At 43.2% G+C, this 21362-nt stretch overlaps 1 protein-coding gene and 1 long non-coding RNA gene across 4 annotated transcripts in view; one reads left to right on the top strand and one right to left on the bottom strand.

Annotated features, from left to right (window-relative positions):
• Nucleotides 1-21362, top strand: part of CLYBL (citramalyl-CoA lyase) — a 177636-nt gene that overhangs the window by 117959 nt on the left and 38315 nt on the right. The window lies entirely within an intron of this gene.
• Nucleotides 13221-20951, bottom strand: LOC141939503 (uncharacterized). Its single transcript, XR_012627600.1, has 2 exons — nt 20860-20951; nt 13221-16756 (listed from the first exon to the last, which is right to left on the bottom strand). It is a non-coding gene; the product is annotated as an uncharacterized LOC141939503 (long non-coding RNA).

Here is a 21362-nt window from a genome sequence, read left to right as displayed (position 1 = left end):
TTAGGTTGGAAAAGACCTTTAACATCATAAAGTCCAACTGTTAACCTAGCACTTCCAAGTCCACCACTAAACCATTTCCCTAAGCACCACATCTGCACATCTTTTAAATAACTCCAGAGATGGTGGGTGACTCAACCACCTCCCTGCACAGCCTGTTCCAGAGCTTGACAACCTTTTTGGTCAAGAAATTTTTCCTAATATTCAATCTAAACCTCTTCTGGCGCAACTTGAGGCTGCTTCCTCTCATCCTATCGCTTGTTACTTGGGAGAAGAGACTGGCACCCACCTTGCTACAGCCTCCTTTCAGGTAGTTGTAGAGAGCAATAAGGTCTCCCCTGAGCCTCCTTTTGTCCAGACTAAACAACTCAATGTCTTTCTTGTAGTGAGGGGCCCAAAACTGAACACAATATTCGAGGTGCGGCCTCACCAGTGCTGAGTACAGATCACTTCCCTACTCCTGCTGACCACGCTATTTCTGATACCAGCCAGGATGCTATTGGCCGCCTTGGCCAGCCCAGCACGCTGCCGGCTCATATTCAGCCATTTAATGCAACTGGAAAACTTACATGTGTGGTCTTCTTAGCTCGCATGATCAGAGCACTGGATCAAGACACTTCTGCAGTTAATAGATATATAGCCTTGTGGCTGAGAACAACTGGTTTGGTTTTAGTGGCAAGCAGTGTGTTTCTGGCTGGGCAATGTAGCTGACCACAGGAGCCAAGTCCATCCAGACCCTTCCCCAAGGTCCACTCTCCCTGCTATGACTAAAGGGTATTTCCCCGTCAAGCTTGCCAGCCTTTCTCTGAAAAGGAGCTAGCTACTAATTTTTACATGCTGTGTCTTAGTGAACCTTTGAGGACCTTCTAAAAAGCTGAGGATATTTTCAATGGAGTTTAGACGCACTGCTTTAAAAGTCTCATTTAGCCCATCCAAATCTCTAAGTCAGAGACACTTGAAGTATGTTTCATAGCAATTTCCTCTGCTCAGTGATCATGGTGGTACTTGCAGATCCATAAAGGCTGTATTTTCCTTCTGGTCTAGGAAGAAATACAGTAAAACAGGTGGGGTTTGGTGCTTCACAGGTTGGAAGTAATCCTACTGTCTCTTGCACTCTTCATTTAAAATTTGCATTCTGTTGAATTCAAAGGAAAAGTAGAACACAATGTGTTTCTTCAAGGAAACGAAGTGTCCTTAGCCTTTTAAGACCCTACATGCTAGGTAATAAATATCAACAGTAAGAATAACCAGACTTATTTTACCGATTCCTATTTAATTTATGATTCTTTGCCAAATTTTCCTGCAAATTTTTACTATGTATGTGCAAATTTGTTGTGGAATTAAAGGTGCTGAGTTTGGGCAGAAGGTTGTAAACTGTTTACATATGTGAAGATTTGTTAAACTGGAATGCTACTGTATTCTCCACTTATCTAATATTTTACGTAATGGAGATGTAAGTTTGCTCGCCTTTCTCTTTTTTTCCATATAAAATGTAAGAGCTGAGAAGCAATTAGAAATGGTGATTTTCTTTTGGCAACTAAAAACTGTTAATAGTCAGAAAGTTATGTTTGCGGCATAGATTGCTAATAAAATTCGCCTCTTCCTGCCAAAATCAGAGAGTCCAATTTTCGACATCTCCCTGGTCTCTCTCTCTGCACGAGCCGTTCGCGCCGAACTGGCTGCACTTCTGGCTGTTTTGCTCGTGCACTCTGTCAAAAAATATTTTCTGCATCTCTAATTTCATCAAGATATGCTTGACTGCGAGCGTCAGCATTGCTGAGCGCTAGTGTTTAATTCAAAACTCACTGTGTCTGTGGCTGCAGCAGCTGAACAACTGAAATATCAGTGAGGAACCAGACCACCAAGGTGCCGCGGTTTGTTGGCGTGTTTGTGCGATTAGATGGGAAACATCACTCTTGTGTGACTGCTTGTGCTTTGACCATATAGTGTCCATTTCTAACATTCACATCAGCAAAGGGCTATATGTAAAAACTCTGCATTTAATTGTTTAATACCTTTTATAGAGACGTGTGCCATATTTTGAGAAATAAAAAATACCCTTTTTTTCTTCCCCCATTAGTCATAGTAACACATTTTTAAATAGCAGTCTGCAGTGCTAATTATCTCATCTGTGCAATTGCTAAGGTATTTCTTACACTGAGATACAGTCAGCAGCATTCAAGCTTTAGGAGTCCTAAAGTCAGACGTGGATAGGATGGCAAAGGTTGTAAAGAACTAAGACTTGAAGAAAATAGATGGAAAAAAATCAAGGTGTCTGCCTGCCTCTTAAAGATGGATTGTTTTTAGAAACATCAGTTGTTTTTGAAATGAAGCTGTATCATTCATGTTTGATGTATCCTCGCTTTCACTGTTGATTGTGATCTACCTTGGATGCAATGATGGTACTGTGATTATCTCCTGTCCTGACTATTTTATTGTCTTGATCAGATCGTTTTTCTTGTGCACTGGTACACTAGGAGAGGAAGATGCTCAGGGTATTGAATAAGTGACGTTAAAGCACTGCACTTCTAACTGGGGTTGCCTTTGGATGTACTGTTGTACAGTGAGGTGGCACAAGTTGGGAGTGGACTCCGGACCCTCGGAGGTTTGGGGTACAGCTGGGCTGGCGTGGTCCAGCATAGAAAACAGGCCAGTGAACTTGATTCACATTGTGTGTAAGACCAACCATTGCTGATCTTTCCCTGAATATATTTAGCAGGAGAATTGGGTTTAGTGGGTGATTGTTTTGAATGATGAGCTGTTCATTACATCTGTTTTCCTTGACTGCTGATGTGAAATAATTGACAGATGAAATGTGAGAGGATAATTTCATGTTTCACACCAGTGACTCCATTTTATTTGGTACCCTTCTCACATGATTGGGAAAGACTAGTGTCATATGAATCCTTTGCCCAACTGAATGGTGAATCAGCAGGTCAACAATGAGGTCATACCAAGACCTCCCAAAAAGCTCTTTGTTGTTGTTTTGGTGGTGTTGGGGTTTGTGTAGGCAGCATGCAGTTTAAGTACTTGTCCCTCAGTTCAGATTTAGTCCTGGTTGGTGCTGTCAAAGATTTTAACTCTCTGACAGCAACAATACTCGGTGGCAGTTGCTTTTCTGTCAGGTTTAGCAGAGTCACCAGTGGTTGATTGGACACAGACACTGGCCTGTGCTTTCAGTCCAGGGATAATAAATTTGTCTTGGGGCTGAACAGTGCTTGCATGAGCTTGTGTGATGTGTTGTTAGGGAAAACAGGGCACCTGGGCTCTGCCTGCATTAGGCAAACCTAATAAATCATTGGATTTAATTAGAAGGGAAGAGCCAGACACAGGTGAAACAAAACCTGTAGTAGGTTTTATTCTGGTAGTCAGACCTGAAAAATCCTTAACTGTTTGCTTTGCTTCTCCAGTAGCTTCAGATGCCACTGGCTCATAGCAGAGGGCAGCCCTGTGTGCTATAAAATCAAATGACTGACCCAAACCACAGCAGGTACTCATGGTGGAAATGAGACCTTAAGTCGCTGGGAATCAGTCCGTGGTGCAATCGCCAGCACCCACAGGCTGGCGCCCAGGAGAGGAGTTTGCAAAGCAAAGCAGAGGTGCAGATATCCTTCCCCTTTCCCCCCTACAGATTAGTGTTTGCATTGTAATCCTAAAGCTGCACCGAAGTCTGTAAAATATAGTTTGTCCCATGTTTGTCTGGTTACACTTGACACTGAAAAGATAACAGCATTTCCTCCTGCCGCCACCACAATGGGAGAGGGTGGAGGGTTCAGAGCATGGCTGCTAACATGAGCACAACACTGGCAGCAGCATCCTGGCATTCAGAGTGCTAATCCTTTCCGTATTTCTGAGGTGCCTGTCAGTAGGGTTTTCTGATGGACCAATGCTCTGGGAATAGAACCGATTTCTAACTTGCAGAGGGCTCCACACGATACCCCCCTCACAAACTCCTAGCACAAGATAAATAATCATCTTGCTCTTCTGCTTCCTATCAATGGTACTATTCTTGTGACCATTCCCAGCCCTGATGCTCAGTCTCCTGGCCAGCAGGTGCGGGAAGCTCAGCGAGGGTGGTCCAGGCTCGGCGCGCTCTGCGAGAGTGTATCCTATGTTTCTCAATAACAGCCTCTCCAAACGGCGGATGAGCCCCAGAGGGAGTCCTAGACAGTCCTGCGTTGGGCAGAAGAGGTTGGCAGCGACACAGGGCCTCAAGGATGGAGTTTATAAAGCCGGGAAAAAGTCCCCTCCTGTGGCGCGATGCTCAGTGCCAAGGCCATCATCCTTCCAGCCAAGGCGGTCTGGATGGGTCTCCCGTAAAAGCCTGTCAGCCCCTTTCATTAGTCAGCCGGAGGGGCTGCCGCTGAGTGATGCACGGCACCTCCTTCCACCCCACGCATGCTCCCCGCCAGCCAGGGGAACAAGAGGCCGGGATTAGAAATCAAACTCTGGGTTTTCTGCATGACTGTGCAGGGAGTATTAGCATTAGACCCCTTCTTTTTTTTTTAATAAATATTATCTATTTGTTTTTTCCCAGCATCAGTGGTTTTGTTCTCTACCCCCCGTCCCCATCCCCATCCCCTCTGCCAGAGGCGTGGGTACGCAGGGGATTGTTCTGTGCCGAGCAGAGGCCTGGATGTGGGTTTCAGGGTTTTGTCCATCTCATTACAGCGAATGCATCACCTGCATGACTCAGTCATTCTTCGGCTGCCTGGGGAGAGAGGCCTTCAAGAGCAGTTGCAACAATAATCCTGTCTCATTACGGCACATGGCACTGCTGCTGTGAAAGTAGGCAAGCTAGCAGATCTTCTTCTTAGAAAATACCAGTCTAGCCGTGCGGAAAAACTACCTTCTATTACTGGGTAGTCAACGCTATACTGTGGACTTGTGTAGATGAGGTAATTTAAATCACAGTAATTAAAATGAAAAAGTGATGCCAGGACAGTGCAATACCATTTTCCTTCATATAATATCTATCGTGGGAAAAGAAATTTCAAAAATCTTTGTTGATAAAAAAAAATAAAATCAAAAGATTCTGCATTCCAGGGGAAGATTAAATATTTGTAAAAAACAAATGTGCAAAACCATCATATTTCTCTGCATTTGTCCAAAGATCTTTCCCCCTGAATTTGGGGAAAGATGCTCAAACTGGATCCATTCAGTGGGCCTACTTTAAGTCACTAGCTTGGTTCACCACTGTCGCAGTCTGCCACGTTCTTCCAAACCACAGCCCATTCTCTGGAGTTTCCTTCACGCCTGCGCTTCTTCTGGTGAACATCCACCCTTCAAGTACAAGGGCTGGAATAGGTTTAGGTAAAGACTTAGTAATTCCCCTCTGTAAGGAAGAGCTGTGAACTGTCGCTGGAGGCTCTTCCTATAAATCCATCTCTTGCTATAAATCCATCTATAAATCCATCTAGGACCACTGTGAGCTGTATCCCCTGATTATAGCCTTTGTCTTGCTGTAGCCACTATCATGGGGCAGCAAAAAGCTGCTCCCCTCTGCCCGCCCTGTGGCCTCAGCTTCCCCAGTGGCTTTCCCCTTTGCCTGCTCCCGAGGCACAGCCGAAGAGCTCCATGGGGCTGCACAGGGTCCTCCATAGCGGGGCCTCCCGGAGCCGGAGTTCACCTCGCTCCCGCTCCCACGCAGGGGCCAGAATGGCATCGCTGTATTTTAGAGGATTCACTGCAGGAACCTCCTCCCGAACAGCAGATGTCCTTGCCAAAGAAGGGTAGTCAAGCTTATGTTTTCTGTAAGAAAGATGTTTCCTGAATGATTAGATTTTTTTCTCCAACTCGCTGTATTAAAATATTTTTTAAAAAGGAGAAAGTATTACTTCGTGCATAGGGCTGTGTGGTTTAAATGTAATTAAAGGGAAACTAGTCTTTTTTTCTTCTGCTAAAGAGTTGCATTTATACATTTTAATACGAAGATATGCTCAGTAGGGAGCAGAAGCCTATCATTGGCTCCTACTGCAGGCAACACAAACTGCAAATCTAGAAGAAAGGGCTACGGCACAGAAAGGAGGAAGCAAATTTTAGATGCAGAGGGAGAATACAAGTATGTAGACCATATCTGTAGCTATAAAGCTAGAGATAAAAGGCTTTTTCCTTTATATTTTCTTTTTATTGTTTTTTATAGTGCAGTACAATACAAACATTACAACCTGGCTGACTCCTGCAGAGATGCCAGGCACTAGCATCGTGTCCAAAAATTAGCTTTATACATATGCTAAATTAAAGATTGGCAGCCGCAGCAGCACAAATCCCATATTGGCAGCAGTTTGCAAATCCCACGTTGGCAGTCTTCTCCACATGAAAGAAGAGAGGAAATACAAAGGGCAAAAAGCCCAAGAGACTTTCTCTAGCAAATAGCAGCGAGTGGAACATAGAAACTATCTGCAGGGAAAAAAAAATCTCCAAATTACTGAAGATAAAAGAATAAAGCTGAATCTGTGACTAGCTCAAGCAAGGGCCCATTTGCACCTTTTGGAGAAAGAGCCATTAGTCAGCAAATGTTATTTTGGTGGGAAGGTGGGAGTCCGGTGCTGGGCAGAGGACAGCACTAGTCCCTGTGGGGACTGGAACCAAGGGGGCTGGTTCTTCTCCAACACTCATGTAAAGCTTCATTTAAATCTCTTAAGTTAGGCTGTTGCTAAAGATATTGCACCTAAAGCATATAGGGTTATTTGGTTTCTCCTTTACAAATTGTATATTTTGATCTATCTGCACAAAAAAAAAAAAAAACATTTTCTATGAGCCCATCAAAATTGTCATTGCTTTTAATTCATTAATCTGAACATCCATATTTACATGTTATTTCTATTTACAACTGCATTCAGGGTGCATTTTAAAGCAAGAAGTAGTTTCTGTTACATGTGTGGTTGGCAGCAGTTCCTTCTAGGCCTGCCCAGTCAGGATGGATTACTTAGCTCCTTCAGCTTACCCACCCATGTTATTTTGGCTGGTGTTGCTTCCTTCTTGAGAAGTTACTGCATCTGGTAATTTACTATGAGCAGTAAATCCTTCTAATGCTTTGACTTGCCTGGATTTTAGAAGTCACGCATCCTGTTTTCAGAACAGATACCTGGACTTGAACCAGGATATGCAGTAGTAAGTGGCTATGTGAAGGTAAAAGAAAAGGAAGAGCCACAAGTTAAGAGAAATCATCTAATAGTTCTAATGTTTGGCTGTATCACAAGGTGGGTTCCAAGATGGACGTGCAGAGAAAAATTTGAATTTTTCCAGAGCTTTTGGGTTTGTTTAGTCTTTAAGTCCCTATAAGCCCTGAAGTAATTTGTAATTTTCCAAACCTAAATCTTTGGTCTAGAACAAGACATGATTTCTTTTTTTCCTTCCCCAGAAAGGAATTTGCAGTGAATCAAAATGCAGCAGACAATAGTGGTTTAATTCCTTTCTGTCTGCATGCCACCTGTCAGGTCTCACCACACCTGCAGCCAACTCCTTCCCAATCCCATCAGTCCCAGGCCGGTGCTGCAGGATCTAATGCACTGCTGAGTCAGGAAATGTGGCTCCGACTCGGGCACCCTCACTGAGCAGGACAGGTCACGTAAGATAGTGTTTTTGCCAGCATGGGACACAGGTCTGGTGCACGCCATCCCCTGCCCTGTTGTTTGTCTTGCCCACCCCTTGCAGTGTGGGGCACTGGCCACCACATCAGATAACCTGCCAGAGAAACTCCGTGCCATTATCAGGATGCCATTTGCTTTTCAGCAGCTCACAAGTCACAGAAACATGTGCCAGAGGGCAGCAAAGACCCTACAAGTGGGAGCAGGGCTGTGCTCTGAGTCCCCAGCCTCAAGTACCATCTCCCGTGCCATCCAGACCATGCTCAGGGAGAGGCTGCAGGTGGAGCTGGGCTTACAGAGCACTCCAGTGTCCATCCTGCAGGAGGGAGCAAGAATACAGGGTCCAGCAGCAGCACAGCAAGGGCTTAGCAGCAGAGCAAGTGCTGCAGGATGAGCAGGACCACATTCATAGCGGATGAACCGCTGTGCAAAGGGGGAACAAAACCACTGCCATGGACACCTGGAAGCTGGTGATTGCTCAGCTTTCTCTGCTACGCTACCAAACATTCAGGGCTGCAAAGTGAAAGCCAGCAAAGCTCTTGGCCTTCACTTCCTGCAGCTGATGGACACATGGGTTGTCAAAGCAGTCTTTTCTCTCATTGGGCTTTTCAGCTGCATCAAGAGGTGGGATCTAAAGGCTGGACATGGGATTTAGAGGAGGAAAAAGTGTTGTTCCTGTATTATTCGTTAGTTGACCTCTGCTAATCATGTCCTGTACAAAGGCCCTCACGTTTTCCACTGAGGCACCCACTGAAGCCTGGCTGTTCTCCATGTTCATGGTGGCTTTCTCTGCCAAGTCTGATTTTGCACATTCACTCTGTTGAGTCTTCTCTCACCACTGCAGCCCTGGTTTTGTTCCCAGGCTTTCTCTAGAGCCTGTAGGACCAGCTGTGTCCTTGAGTTGTCTGCCTTTGGCTGCAGATGCCAAGATGCTTCAAACAAGAAAAATTATCAAGTGGCAAGTTCCAAGCAAATCGAAAAGAAGCTCTGTTTCACACAATGCATTGTTAGGTTCTTTTCCCTCTCGATACTGTGGAAATGAACATCAGTCCATATTTGTGAAAGCATCCAGTCAAGATCTGTTAAACACCAAAACACTGCCTCTCATTCCAGGGATACCTGATCCAACATAGGTAGAAGGGGAAAGTTATTTTCTTCATACTGCTGGCAACAGAGAATTTTTGACAGATTCAGTGGAAGATGAATGGATCAAGACCAGCTTCCAAAATGCAGGACAGAGAGGAAAGGGAGCTTACATTGACTTTTTGGTGATCACTCTGACCATTTGAAAGCACCACACAGGTCGGAGGATGTGACTTGGATCCATGCTATTCTAGGCTAACGAATGCACATCTTCACTCATGCCAAGTGTGCCCTTATTCTGTGGTTGCATACTGTGCCTGTAGTGCATTAAGCCATAAGAGCAGAGATCTGTGCAGGCTTCTCTGGAAAAGCTTGCTGTGCTGGGAATCCTTCTAATCTCAAGTTCCGGTTTGATTTTTATAAATCCTGATGCATTAAGTGAAGTTCAGAGGTTGATCTGTAATTATGTATGGGCTTTGCTCTATGAAATTCTTGGCTCTCACAAAATCAGTAGCATGTGATTCAAGACCATTAATCCTCGGGAGAGCAAGCTCATAAGGAGAAAGGCCTTAGACCCTGAAAAGTTTAGACCCTGTGCCAGGGCCAGGGTTGTTTGGGAGTATGCAAGGCTGTGACAGCTATGTACGGGTGTGTATGTGTGTGTGAAAGAATGGAGCTGCAAAAAGTTGCCTTTTTGCCCAGTATTTCTCAGCATGCCCAGAAAAAACATGAAAAAAAGGGCCTCCAAACATTGCTTTCACACTGAAGGACATGGAAGTCAAGCCACTTTCTGGATATCTTGGGAAACCAATACATCAAAGAGGTTCCCTCCAGTGATCTCTTCTCCATCTATGGTGTGGTCATTAATCTCTTCTGGAAAGAACTGAGTTGTCCTCAGTCAAAGGATGACTGCTTCTCCAAGGAACCTCCATTGCATTTGCAGTTGTGTCTGTGTCCTTGTTTGGATACAGGCAAGCTCCTTGTAGTGCTGACCTTGAATTTCTGTCATTGCCCTTGACCATTTAATAGGCTTAGCTCAGAGCTTTCCCTTGAGTGTCTACTGCTCCAGTGTCCTAAAGTATCCACATGGCACGTGCGTGGCAATGTCCTGGCTGCCCCTGTGTGGCTGCTGCCTTCACAATCCAAGTGCAGTCAGTGCCCAGACCAAATGCTGGTGTTCCCTGGGAATACCACTATCAGCACACAATCTCCATTGTGTTTGGCTGGGGCCACCAGCTCAGCCCCAACTCTGGTGGTCAGCAGTACTGTGTGATACTGTTTGGTGCGGTTGACTTGGGCTGTGGTGTCTTGGGAGCAATTGAGTCTGTTCGGGTGTTTTGCAGTGAGCAAAAAAAAAGGTTCAAGTTAAGCCAGCTTCCTCATGAGTCATCATGGCTCTGCACATAAGGGAGGGCAACCGCATCCAAGGGACAACCAGGTATCTTTGGAGGACTGGGAGTGGAAAGGGGATAAGAAATGACCCATGAAAAGTCCATGGTTAGCTGAGGCAAGTCCAGTCATTTTTATGCACATCTACAGCCTCTGATCTGGGCTAAAGTTACCCTTCCAGAAAGTATGAACAGCCTTCACCTGGCAGAGGGACCTTATTCTGTGTCAGTGCTTTGCATCGTCTGGTCAAAATGATTTTAAAGTCTTGGATTAGGTGCTTTAACCATGAGACACACTTTCCCACTGACAAAGGCTTTATTTTTTGTAACTTCTTCATAGTATTTATCCAAAATGCTAGTGATAGTTCTCTTTTACTGTGTTCAAGAACTTACCACTTTCAGTGGAGTGTTAACATACTTAAATTATTTGTACATGCCTTGTGTCTTAATTGCAGTTAAGCCAAACAATATGTATTTATCTCTTTTCATCTCTTTTCTACTTTGCTTTTTCCTGCTTCCATACAATTATTTCTATTTATTATGGTCTTTCTGATGACAAAGTGCCCAGCAATACAGACTGGCAGTACTGCTGTTGCCGAGCTGCACAGAGATGGAGGTGACACGATACAGCTCCACTGGCTGTGTATTTTGCTACTGTACAGTCACATAGCACACCCCTTTCTCGTTTGCCGTCCCTAGTTAGCCATACTGCCACTTCGGCTTTGTCTTTCTCGCTGGCGGTCCATGGCTTTGAATTTTGTTTTTATCCTTAGCTCTTTTGTATTTAGTTCTCATCCTCTTGCACTGCTTTTGGATTTTTTTCACATTAGGGTCACTAGAAAATTTTTATTGGGGTGATGTTCACATTTTCTTCAAGACCATCAGCATAGATGCAAATTAGAAAAAAAAAAATCCAACAAGAGTACCCTGGACACTTTTCTTAGCTTGATCTGATTATTTTACTGTTTATTTCAACTTATGGTCTGCTTAACAATCTTTTCCAGCAATGCATCTTTTTCCACTTGAACATTAATTTTGAGCACTTGGGTCTCAGAGGTAAAATATATAAATTGCATGGAAATTATGAGAAAGTCTTGAACACTAAAATCCTGCTGTAATACATAATTGTTTAAATTGTCCTCCTGACTCCACTGCATTATTTTCCTTCTATTATATCACAATGGCATAAGCACATATATCAAAAAGCTGAAATGAGTCGCAATCGTGACCGTCTACTCCTCCCCCATGTCCTGTCAGTTTCTTCATCCCAGATTAGTGTCTGTTGGCTTGGGAAGCAAAGAGGGAGCAGATGGACCACAAAATGAGATTCTGTAACCTTCTTACCCAATAGATCTGCTTTCTGCATGTATTCAGACATATTTACTTACTGTAGTGACAATTATCAGTTTTATTTCTTTTAAGAAAACCAAACAACTTCAACTCAGTATGAAAGAGAGCAAACTAAATTGTCTTCTGGCACCATTACCATCCATATAATTTTAAATCAATTAGGAGTGATGTGGCTGGATTCTGATCTGCGTTATACCTGAATATGCCCATTAAATCCATAGACATTCTTAGGTATAAGGGGACAGACACAGTGTGTACAGTCTGTGGACTCTAGGTAACTTTTTATTGTTCATAATGCAGGTCAGAAGAGCACAGTTGTTTATTTCCTGGGATATTTTGTTTGAATATACTATTTGGATGGCCAGAGGAAACATCTTTTTACTTGCAAATGAAGAGAGTGGATACAAAAGTAGCCAAATAACTAAAGCTTCAAAATGCATCAGACAAAGAATTCCATTTATTCAGAAATCTCCATGCTTCCTATGCCTCATTTGAGATGCACCCATTCAGAGCACTGGTTGTATTTTAAATGAGAGGAAATAAATGTCATTGGCTAGTGTTTGTTTAAGGTATAGTTGTGAATGAAAGCGTCTGCCTGCTCTCAGCCGTGCATCATGTCGATACAGCCATACATTGAGCTCCTCCTAAAGATCCACTGTTAGTGTGATATTATTATGACAGCAAAGGTCTATAGTTAGACCTTTTGTATTAGCAAAATATTGTGTCTCATCTGGAATAGGAGCCACCAGCCCTGAAAACACTGAGATGAGACTCATCGTGCCTGTTGTAGCTCTCTAGGAAGAAGGTGCTTCGTCTCAACTAGCCGCTGAGGCTCCCTGCATATTCAGCCAAGGGAGCTGGGTACCTCCAAAGAACAAATCATCTCTATGCCTTAGGCATCTAGTGTAGGAGAAGATAAATCTCCTTCCAGATATACCGACCTCTCACTACTGACTGTAAAAAACTCTAGGAAAAACTTAGAGCAGACACCTAACTTTTAGATGACTCAGGCTGAATGCAAGGAATCCAGCATGTCAAACCTAGCGATTAGGACCTGGAGTTTTAGGAGTTTTAGGTAATGGGGAAAATAAAACTGAGAGGTAGAGAGTCTGTGTACAAGAATTGCCTGGCTGCCTTATATGAACAAGTGCATTGCCAAGAGCTGCAGGTGTTCAATCAGACTGCTTTTATTTGAGGTGCCTAACGTGGATTTCGAAACCACCACATAGGCAACCCGGCTTGAAAATTGACCTTAATTTCTTCTAATTGCATGTCTTATTCTTCATTATTTTTCTTGTTAGAGACAGAATTTTGAAAGGCGATTCACTAGTGCAGCTATTTTTGACTCATCGCTGACTTTGTCTTACTTCGTGTTATTTAATGGGTTCCAGTGGCCATATGCTGCGGAGAATCCTGGAACAAAGTGAGTAAACTGGGAGGCATTGCTCGGAAGGATAAATTTCACAGTTGGAAACACACTTAATACCAAGCCTTCTAACCAGTTTTTCCAGAAATCGCAGGCTTGATTGCCATGATATCTGAACATGGCATTAGCTACTCTAATGAGGAAAATAATTGATATGCTATGGAAATTAGGTCTAATTAGATCTTGTTAAGATAAATATCTCAGTTCAGCTAAAACTTGAAGAGATAGATTTTGCAGCATTCCAGATTATAAATATGACCCTTGTTCTTCACCCCCCTCCACGTCTTGGGTTACTACTGGTAGAAGTGAACGTGAAAAGCCTCCTTGTCAGAATCGCTGCAGTCTGTAGCCACTTGACATGGAATAAGTGACAAAGATGCTAGATAGTTTAAATCTTACACAGCTTAAAACCCATTTATTTATTTTACATCAGCTTCAGACAAAGATACTAATTTCAGAACCGTGCAACAAAATGTCTCCTGCCTCTTCATTTTCTTCAATTAAAGAAATATGTTAATGTTTATATATTTTCAGATACACAGCAAATAATGCTCTTCAGTGCTCTTTAATGCTGTTTTCAGTGACTTTAGAACAACACGTATGCTGTATTATATCAATACCATTTTGATGGAGGACAAATATTGAATGCAAACTATAACACAATCAAATCTCCTTTTAAATTTTAAAGGAAAAAGAAGAAAAAAATACCAGAAATATGTAAGGTGGGCCATCCAGAAGGCAACTAGACTTTGTTACCAGATGGCTTATACCTATATGTATACCTTTCAAGGTGCTGCCAAGCAATAGGCTAAACTTGTCCTCCCCTTTCACTGGTGGAGTTACCATGGGACTTAAAGCAGGATGAAACCTTACTGGCAGCTGCCTCATTTTCTTCCAGCTTGCACAAAACACAGAACCAAAATCTTTACTGTCTGGATGGACTTGAGTTTCCAGCTTACACACTGACACTTCATCCACACTGCAAAAGAGAGGGGAATCAACATTCTGTAATAATTTTAGTTCGATATTTCTTCATTTTCACACAACAAGCTATTTAAAGTGAACTCTTAAAGTCTGACATCAGATATTAATTTTTCAGACCCCCTGAGTTAATGACCTGCAAGCCCTAAAACCACTGTATGCATCCTGTAACATCACAGGCCATTTTAGAAACATAACTTGTTAAGGAGCCAACTTCCATTATTTGCTGCAATTCCTTTGCCGTCAGCCTGGCAGAGCTGGCAGCTTTAGCCAGCTGCTCCCGTTCCATGCAGCCGTCAACTTGCCTTCTGGGGAGCGGGGTGTACTGGGGGGTGACTCTGCAGAGCAGTGGGCACAATTCCTTGGTGCATCAGTGCCACTGGGAGCCCAAAGGCATGAGGATAGCACAGGGGATCAGCCTGGGCTGGGGGAATTTGTCCATGAGGACCATCACTCCGGGAGGCAGGTCCACCAAGTGGTCCCTGCAAGGATGAAGGGTCTGATGGCAGAAGGCACAAAAGCTGCTTCTAGGCAAATCCTGTCTGTCTGAAAAAAAAAAAAAAATCCATCTATATATCCTATTCTTCTCAAGTCTTGAGCAAGGGGAAAGGTGAATGATCTGACGTTCGCAGTCATGGTTCCTGAGAGCTTTTCAATGTCTCTGTGTCTTGATAAATACATACCTCTGTCCACTGACATTTTTTCTTACAAAATGAGGGTGGGGGAAACCATAGAAAGCTAGTGTATAATTTCCCTGGATGAAGGTGAATAATAAGTGAGTAAAACAAGATGACTCTTCCTGTAACCTTTAAATATTAATAAATTAAATACCCATTTGCATTACTCATTTGCTATTACTAATGTATTTATCTTCTTTTATTCTTAGTCTGTCTGGTCATTACCACTCTTCTGTTTCAGAAAATACCTACAAGCATTGTAAAGGTTCCCAAACCCTCCATGTATAGATGTACATACCCAGTCACTGGATGAGGTACTATGCAGACCAAGAGCAGTTGTAGATTTCTTCAGAGTCTGTTGCAATGATTTCACTATTTAAGTCACACAGCACCAAGGCAGCAGTTGGGGTTTTTTTAAAAAAAAATCTATTTACTCTTTTTGTGACAAACCTAATGATTGCAGAAATGAGAAATCAGCCTCCAAACAGTCCAAATTTAAATAAAATCACCCCCACACTAGACTATAACAGTGGCAGATGGACAGAGGAAGAAAGTGTATATAGTCATATTTTTTGCCATTATAGTATAGACCCTTTCAGATTGCAGCACGCAACTTGCCATCTGCAAATCTGAATCTTTCCTTTTCTGCTGAGGCACTGATTCAAGAATCATGATTTCTGAAGTTTGAGTTAAAGTATTGAGTGGTTTATCTCTCATTTTAAAGGCATACTGATCTCATGATTTTACTTCAAACACATGGGAAAGGCATCCTGAAAATTTCCCTCTGAGTTCTCCTTAAGACAAAACCCAAAGCCACTGGCTCACACTTAGGTATGCGGTGAGGTAATGGGTTGTGCACATGAATAGCTTTTTGTCAAATAGTCTCTTATTGCTGTTGTTCTCACGGCTTTTGTTTGGTTTACTCTATGGGGAAATTATTTGCTCTATGCCTATATGATATGTAAATCACACTGAGCACCTTCCTTACTGCAGTACACTACTCAACAGCAATGGGTGTTTGGTTTTAAAGTTATCAGTCTGAAGAGATGAGAATCTGATCACTACATAAATGTCACTGTTTTTTAAGGGCCAGATCTTCATGTAAATGGCTGCTGATTTAGTGGGAGTGTCACTTTAATACAGATTTGCAAACAAATCTGGGCACGTTCTGAAAACCCCTCGGTGTGTCAACCCACTGTTGGTTTTCTCAGTTTTATCTGATAGTGAGTTTGCAAAGTGATGCTGAGGATGTGACCGTCACAGAGCTCAGAAAAACATATGCAAGTTGCAGTGTTTCTGATGCTTTCACATTATGGGCAGGGAGTTACTTAATCTAAGGGCCAGGACTCTCACACAGGTTTAACTTTTTTTTTCCCCTGTGTAGCCAGCAGCAACCAAAAAAATCTTCTTTAGGGATGAAAGCCGATTTTGAACTTGTCCAAGGAGAGGATGCAATTCAATTCTGGCAATTCCCTTTCAAGAGGTGCTGCAGTATACATTGCATCGCAGCATTTCTAATTTTCACCAAATTGGGGTCACTCTCTCTGAGGCAAAAAGAGGAAAGGTTTCTTTTGTTAATCGTACATGCAAGAGCCATGTACAAAATAAAGTATTAAATACAGTAATTACAGTAATTTTTGTTAAAATATTTCTACACAATAAACCTGTGGCTTTGAAAACTCTACCAGAAGCAAAAGAAAAACAATCTGTAATGAAAAAATTGAAATCAGAAGCCACTAATAACACTAAAGGGAGCCCAGAAGCCAAATTAATGTTTCTACAAAGAAATACTTTCCTACACCAGGCAAATTCCTAGTAAGACTCTTACCTGGGTCTTTATATATAGGATTCAGATTTCATTTTGAAGCATGCTTTTTACAAACTGTTTAGTGTTCATATGTCATTACCACTGTTGGGCCAGATTGCACCTGGCATCGATATAAACAAAGCTTTGGCAAGAATTCTTTCCTTTGGGATGTAGACATCTGATTTTCAAGCTGAAAACATGTCAGTGTTGCAAGACACTCCAAATAGCCTGTTTTACCAGTGCAGTAAATTAACCCGCCTGGTGTAGTGTTAAATGCTTTACAAACATCGACTGAAGGCGAGGGAGGGAAACAGCAAAAAAACAAACAAAAACATTTCAATAACTTGTTTGACTAGAAGCAGTGAAAAAAGTACAAGCAACACTCGAAGGGAGGGGGTGATCCTTGGGAGACAGGACAGCAGAAGAACAAATTTTCATATTTTGTCCCGTATTCAATCCTGGGAAGACACAGAAGGAGCAGAACGAGTTATACAGATGATAGAAAAGGCATCTTCATTTGAAAAATAGATTAGGATAACAACAAACAGTGACTCTAATTCATCATTGCCTTGTGTACAGGAGGAAGGCTGTTTGAAAGCTCTTACATGCAAGAGGTTCGCCTTTAATGCCATAAACCGCTGGTGGACAAAGACTACATAGGCAAAACAGAGGATAAAATATTAGGCTATCCCCCTTACTTCCCCATTGTTCAGGATGAAAAAGCTGAGCTGAACTTCTGGGCACACAGAATTGGCTGAGTGAAAGCTCTCGTCGCTAGATCGTGCATTTGTGCTAAGCCTGAATGGTCTAGAGGACAATGGGGTTCAACCTGCCTGTGGCTCTACAGCGATTCTGCAATATAGATGTGAAACTAGAATAGCTGGAAAGTAGGTCCACATGCGTATGGAGTCAAACAGTGACCTGTCCTGAGAAACACAGGCAGAAGCCGTGTTCTTAAATATATATATTTATATTGCTGTTAGACTGAAGCCATTTTGCTACTCTTGTCTTGCTATTTTAATTTTCCTGATAGCCATCTATTTACAAACATGCATGTAAATGGGGTAGAATAATTAATTTTCATAAGCATTCATAAAATGTGACAAAGTTTATGTTACAGTGGGTGATAATTCCCAAGAGGATTACATTTGTGTTAAGTGTAGATTTATATTAGTAAGATTCAGCATGATTGATTCTCGCTTGGCCAGCGATAGAGGACTTAGCGTCCATACTGGCAGAGATTATATCTGGTCAACAGGAAAGGAAAACTGGCCAAGAAACTGCCAACACAGAATCTGAAGCTGTGAAACCTGGTCAAGAAGAAATAAAGCCAAATAAGCAACAGATGAAAAATTATCTTAAAGCAAAGATCAAATCACTCAGTTGGAAACGAAAATTCTATTGGAAAAGGTGATGCCAAGAGCATGAAGGGACATAAGAATTTTTTTTAAAATAATATTAATAAATACTCTGGACTGCTGAATACCAGTATCTTTTTTTAAACAACATTTTTCAAAAATAAAAAAAAAGTAGACAGTTTTAATATGCTCAAAGACTTCTGTCAAATAGCAGGGAGGACTTCTAAATCTTGCAAATCCTTTGGAAGAGAATGACAGAGGTCTCAGTACAAAGAGCCATGGACATACTGGAGAGAGCCTAATGAGGGGCTGCAAAGATGATGAAGGAACTAGAGCATCTCTCCTATGAGGAAAGGCTGAGAGAGCTGGGGATGTTCAGCCTGGAGAAGAGAAGGCCCAAGGAGGGTGGGAGCTCATCAATTTATATAAGTACCTGAAGGGAGGGTGCAAATAGGACACAGCCAGGCTCTGCTCGGTGATGCCCAGTGTCAGGTCAAGAGGCAATGGACACAAATTGAAGCACAGGAGGTTCCCTCTGAACATCAGGAAACACTTTCTTACTGTGAGGTTGACGGACCACTGGCACAGGTTTCCCGGAGGTTGTGGAGTGTCCATCCTCAGAGATGTTCAAAAGCCGTCTAGACACAGTCCTGGCAACCAGCTCTGGGTGTTCCTGCTTGAGCACAGGCATTGGACCAAATGACATCCAGAGGCCCCTTCCGACCTCAGTGTGTTGGGATTGTGTGGCGGGTTTTGGTAGCGGGGGAGGGGACTACAGAGGTGGCTTCTTTGAGAAGTTTCTAGAAGCTTCCCTGGCTCCAAGTCGGATCTGCCTCTGGCCAAGGCTGAGCCAATTAGTGATGGTGGCTACACCTCTGCGATAACATATTTAAGAAGGGGAACCTGGAGAGGAGGAGTTGTGAGGGAAATACCTTTGCAAACACTGAGGTCACCTGAAGAAAGGATGAGGAAGAGGGGGAGCTGCACCAGAGCAGAGACTCCCCTGCAGCCCGTGGTGAGAGGTCAGGCTGTGCCCCTGCAGCCCATGGAGGTCCATGGTGGAGCAGATGCCCACCTGCAGCCCGTGGAGGACCCCACGCCGGAGCAGGTGACTGTGCCTGAAGACCAGGACTCCATGGGAAGCCCCTGCTGGAACAGTCTATTGCTGGGAGGACTGCAGCCCGCAGGAGCGACCCATGTTGGAGCAGTTTATGAAGAGCTGCCACCTGTAGGAAGGATCCACATCAGAGAAGTTCATGGAGGACTGACTCCCATGAAAGGGACCCCACGCTGGAGCAGGGGAAGAGTGTGAGGAGTTCTCCCCCTGAGGAGGAAGGAATGGCAGAAACAACATGTGATGAACTGACCACAACTCCCATCCCCTGCCCCCCTGCACTGCTGGAGGGAGGAGGTAGAGAAATCTGGAGCAAAGCTGAGCCCAGGAAGAAGGGAAGGGTGGGGGAAGGTGTTTTTAAGATGTGGTTGTATTTCTCCCTGTCCTACTCTGTTTGATTGGTAAATTAGTGGTGGCGGTGTTCAAATTAATTTGATGTTCTTTTTTTTTCTTCCCCAATTGAGTCTGTCTTTTGCCTGGGGCCATAACTGGTGAGTCATCCCTCCCTGTCCTTGTAGCCTTTTATTTTATTTTCTCCTTCCCATCCCTGAGGGGGAAGGAGTGAGCAAGTGGCTGCATGGTGCTCAGTTGCCCTCTGGGCTTAAACCTCAACACTCAGCCATCCTGTGATTTTGTGACCCTGTCTGAAGCTCACTGGGGAAGGTGATAGATAGAATGAGGAATCAGAAAAAGAAAGAGACTTCAGGAAGATACACACTTTACAACAATTTTCTGGTACTGTTGTACCTGGTACAGCACCCCCAGACTTTGGAGTAGTCTGGTGGGGTCAAGAGGGACAACAGACTTTTTCCTGCACCTGTGCTGCAGAAACCTACTGCCTCTAAAAAGGAGACTTCCTAAGAAGTTTATTGACAATTGCATGCCAAATGAAAGAGTGGGGAGAGAAATGGGTAGGGAACTCACCAACAGATGAAGCCAAGCAACCCTGATGTCACTGTGTATTTTGCCCTCAGAAATAAGTGAAGTTCTGTAGATGTAGAGCAAACCCTTGACAAGCGATATGAGGATCACCTTGGACTGTACTGGCCACAGCCCCATCCCAAGTGAAAACCAAGAGTCCTTAACTAGGACAGGACCTGAACGACCTGCGGTATCCAGCAGAATAACCACATACCAGCGTAAGCACCACAAACATGCTGGCAGGGACGGTGCCTCAGTGCCCAGCTGGAATGAGAAAATGTAGCCAGGGAGCTTCCGGAGGTTGCAGGAGCAGTTGCCAGATGGACACGATGCTCAGTGGCCGGCTGGCAACGAAGGAAGCAGCCACTGCCAAGGAAAGGGAAAGGAGCATCACCTAAGTCCCACCAGGGTTAACCTACACCTGATGCAGGTGATGGGAGTGGGGATTCTGGCTGGAGAAGGTGTCTCTGAGCACTTTGGGGGAAAATCTACCTTCTGTTCTCAATATGAAACACATTATTACTGGGGCAATCAAAAAGTGTAAACAGGTTTAGCAAGTAAAGCAGAACAGCTCCTCTTAAAAAGCACTCGTTAGGTAAGTAGGACATGTTTTCATGAATCTCTTTTGACAGTCCTTCATTCAGATCAAGAAGGAGAATCATATCAAGTCAAAGGGACAAAAAAATTGCCAAATACATATTTAGTCCAGACAGTTACACAACAATAAAGCAAGTTGGGCAAAAATGTGAGGGAAAAATAAAGTGAGCAAAAATGGCAATTTAATGGCTGTCAAACTTGTGAATACCGAATTCCATTTTATCACTGTTGTTTTAAAATTAGTACAATAAAAACAAAGTAGCAGTACTATATGAATGCAATTATGCTGCTGTAAAATCCTGATTGTCCATGAAGGTCATTCACACAGGAAAATAAATTATACTGCTAGCAGCATTTTGGCGAACAGATGCATGCCAAAGCTCTGCATCAACTTAATGTTATTGGTGTCAACTAAATTCAAAGTAGTTAAATCGGTACAAAGGCAGGGTCCAGTCTGGCCCCAGCATTTATTATATGTGTTAAGAAATGGTACAAAGCTGAAGCCATCTTATTAGTCTTTTACTGACATTGCATTTGACAGAGTCATTGTCCAAAAAGTGAGAGAAAATACCTGATAAGCCAGACGTAAAGAATTTGAGCTCAAGGCCTGACAGACTGCTTGTAGTGGATGAAATCCATGTCAGATTTGGACTTGGACAGATCTAAGAGTAGGTAACAAAAACACAGGTGAAGGAGCCCACATGTTCAGGATTATAAAACATTATGAAGGGAGCAACCTAAGTGAAGGCAAAAGTTGTGTTAGTCAAGTAATCAATGATTTAACAAAGTGCCCTGCTTCCAGATGCCCCAGTCAGTTATGATGAGGTAACATTATGGGTAGAAACTTATGGATGTAAAAACGGGGGCTCATACTGATGATTGTTACATGATGCAGGCATTTGCTTGAGTCCTACCTGCTACTCACCTCATTAGCACAAAACAAGTGACATGATGGATGCTTAGCTAGTTGTCTCTGGTGGAAAAAAACAAAACAGCTCAAGAAGTTCCTCTTTCCATGTTGGCCCTCCTAACTGCTTGTGCCATCCCTTGCAACCCCCTTGCTTGCAGAAATGC

Source organism: Strix uralensis, chromosome 2, assembly GCF_047716275.1.
Source record: "Strix uralensis isolate ZFMK-TIS-50842 chromosome 2, bStrUra1, whole genome shotgun sequence".
NCBI lineage: Eukaryota > Metazoa > Chordata > Aves > Strigiformes > Strigidae > Strix > Strix uralensis.
The sequence above is the reverse complement of the archived record's forward strand: the minus strand, read 5'-3'. Positions and strand labels throughout refer to the sequence as shown.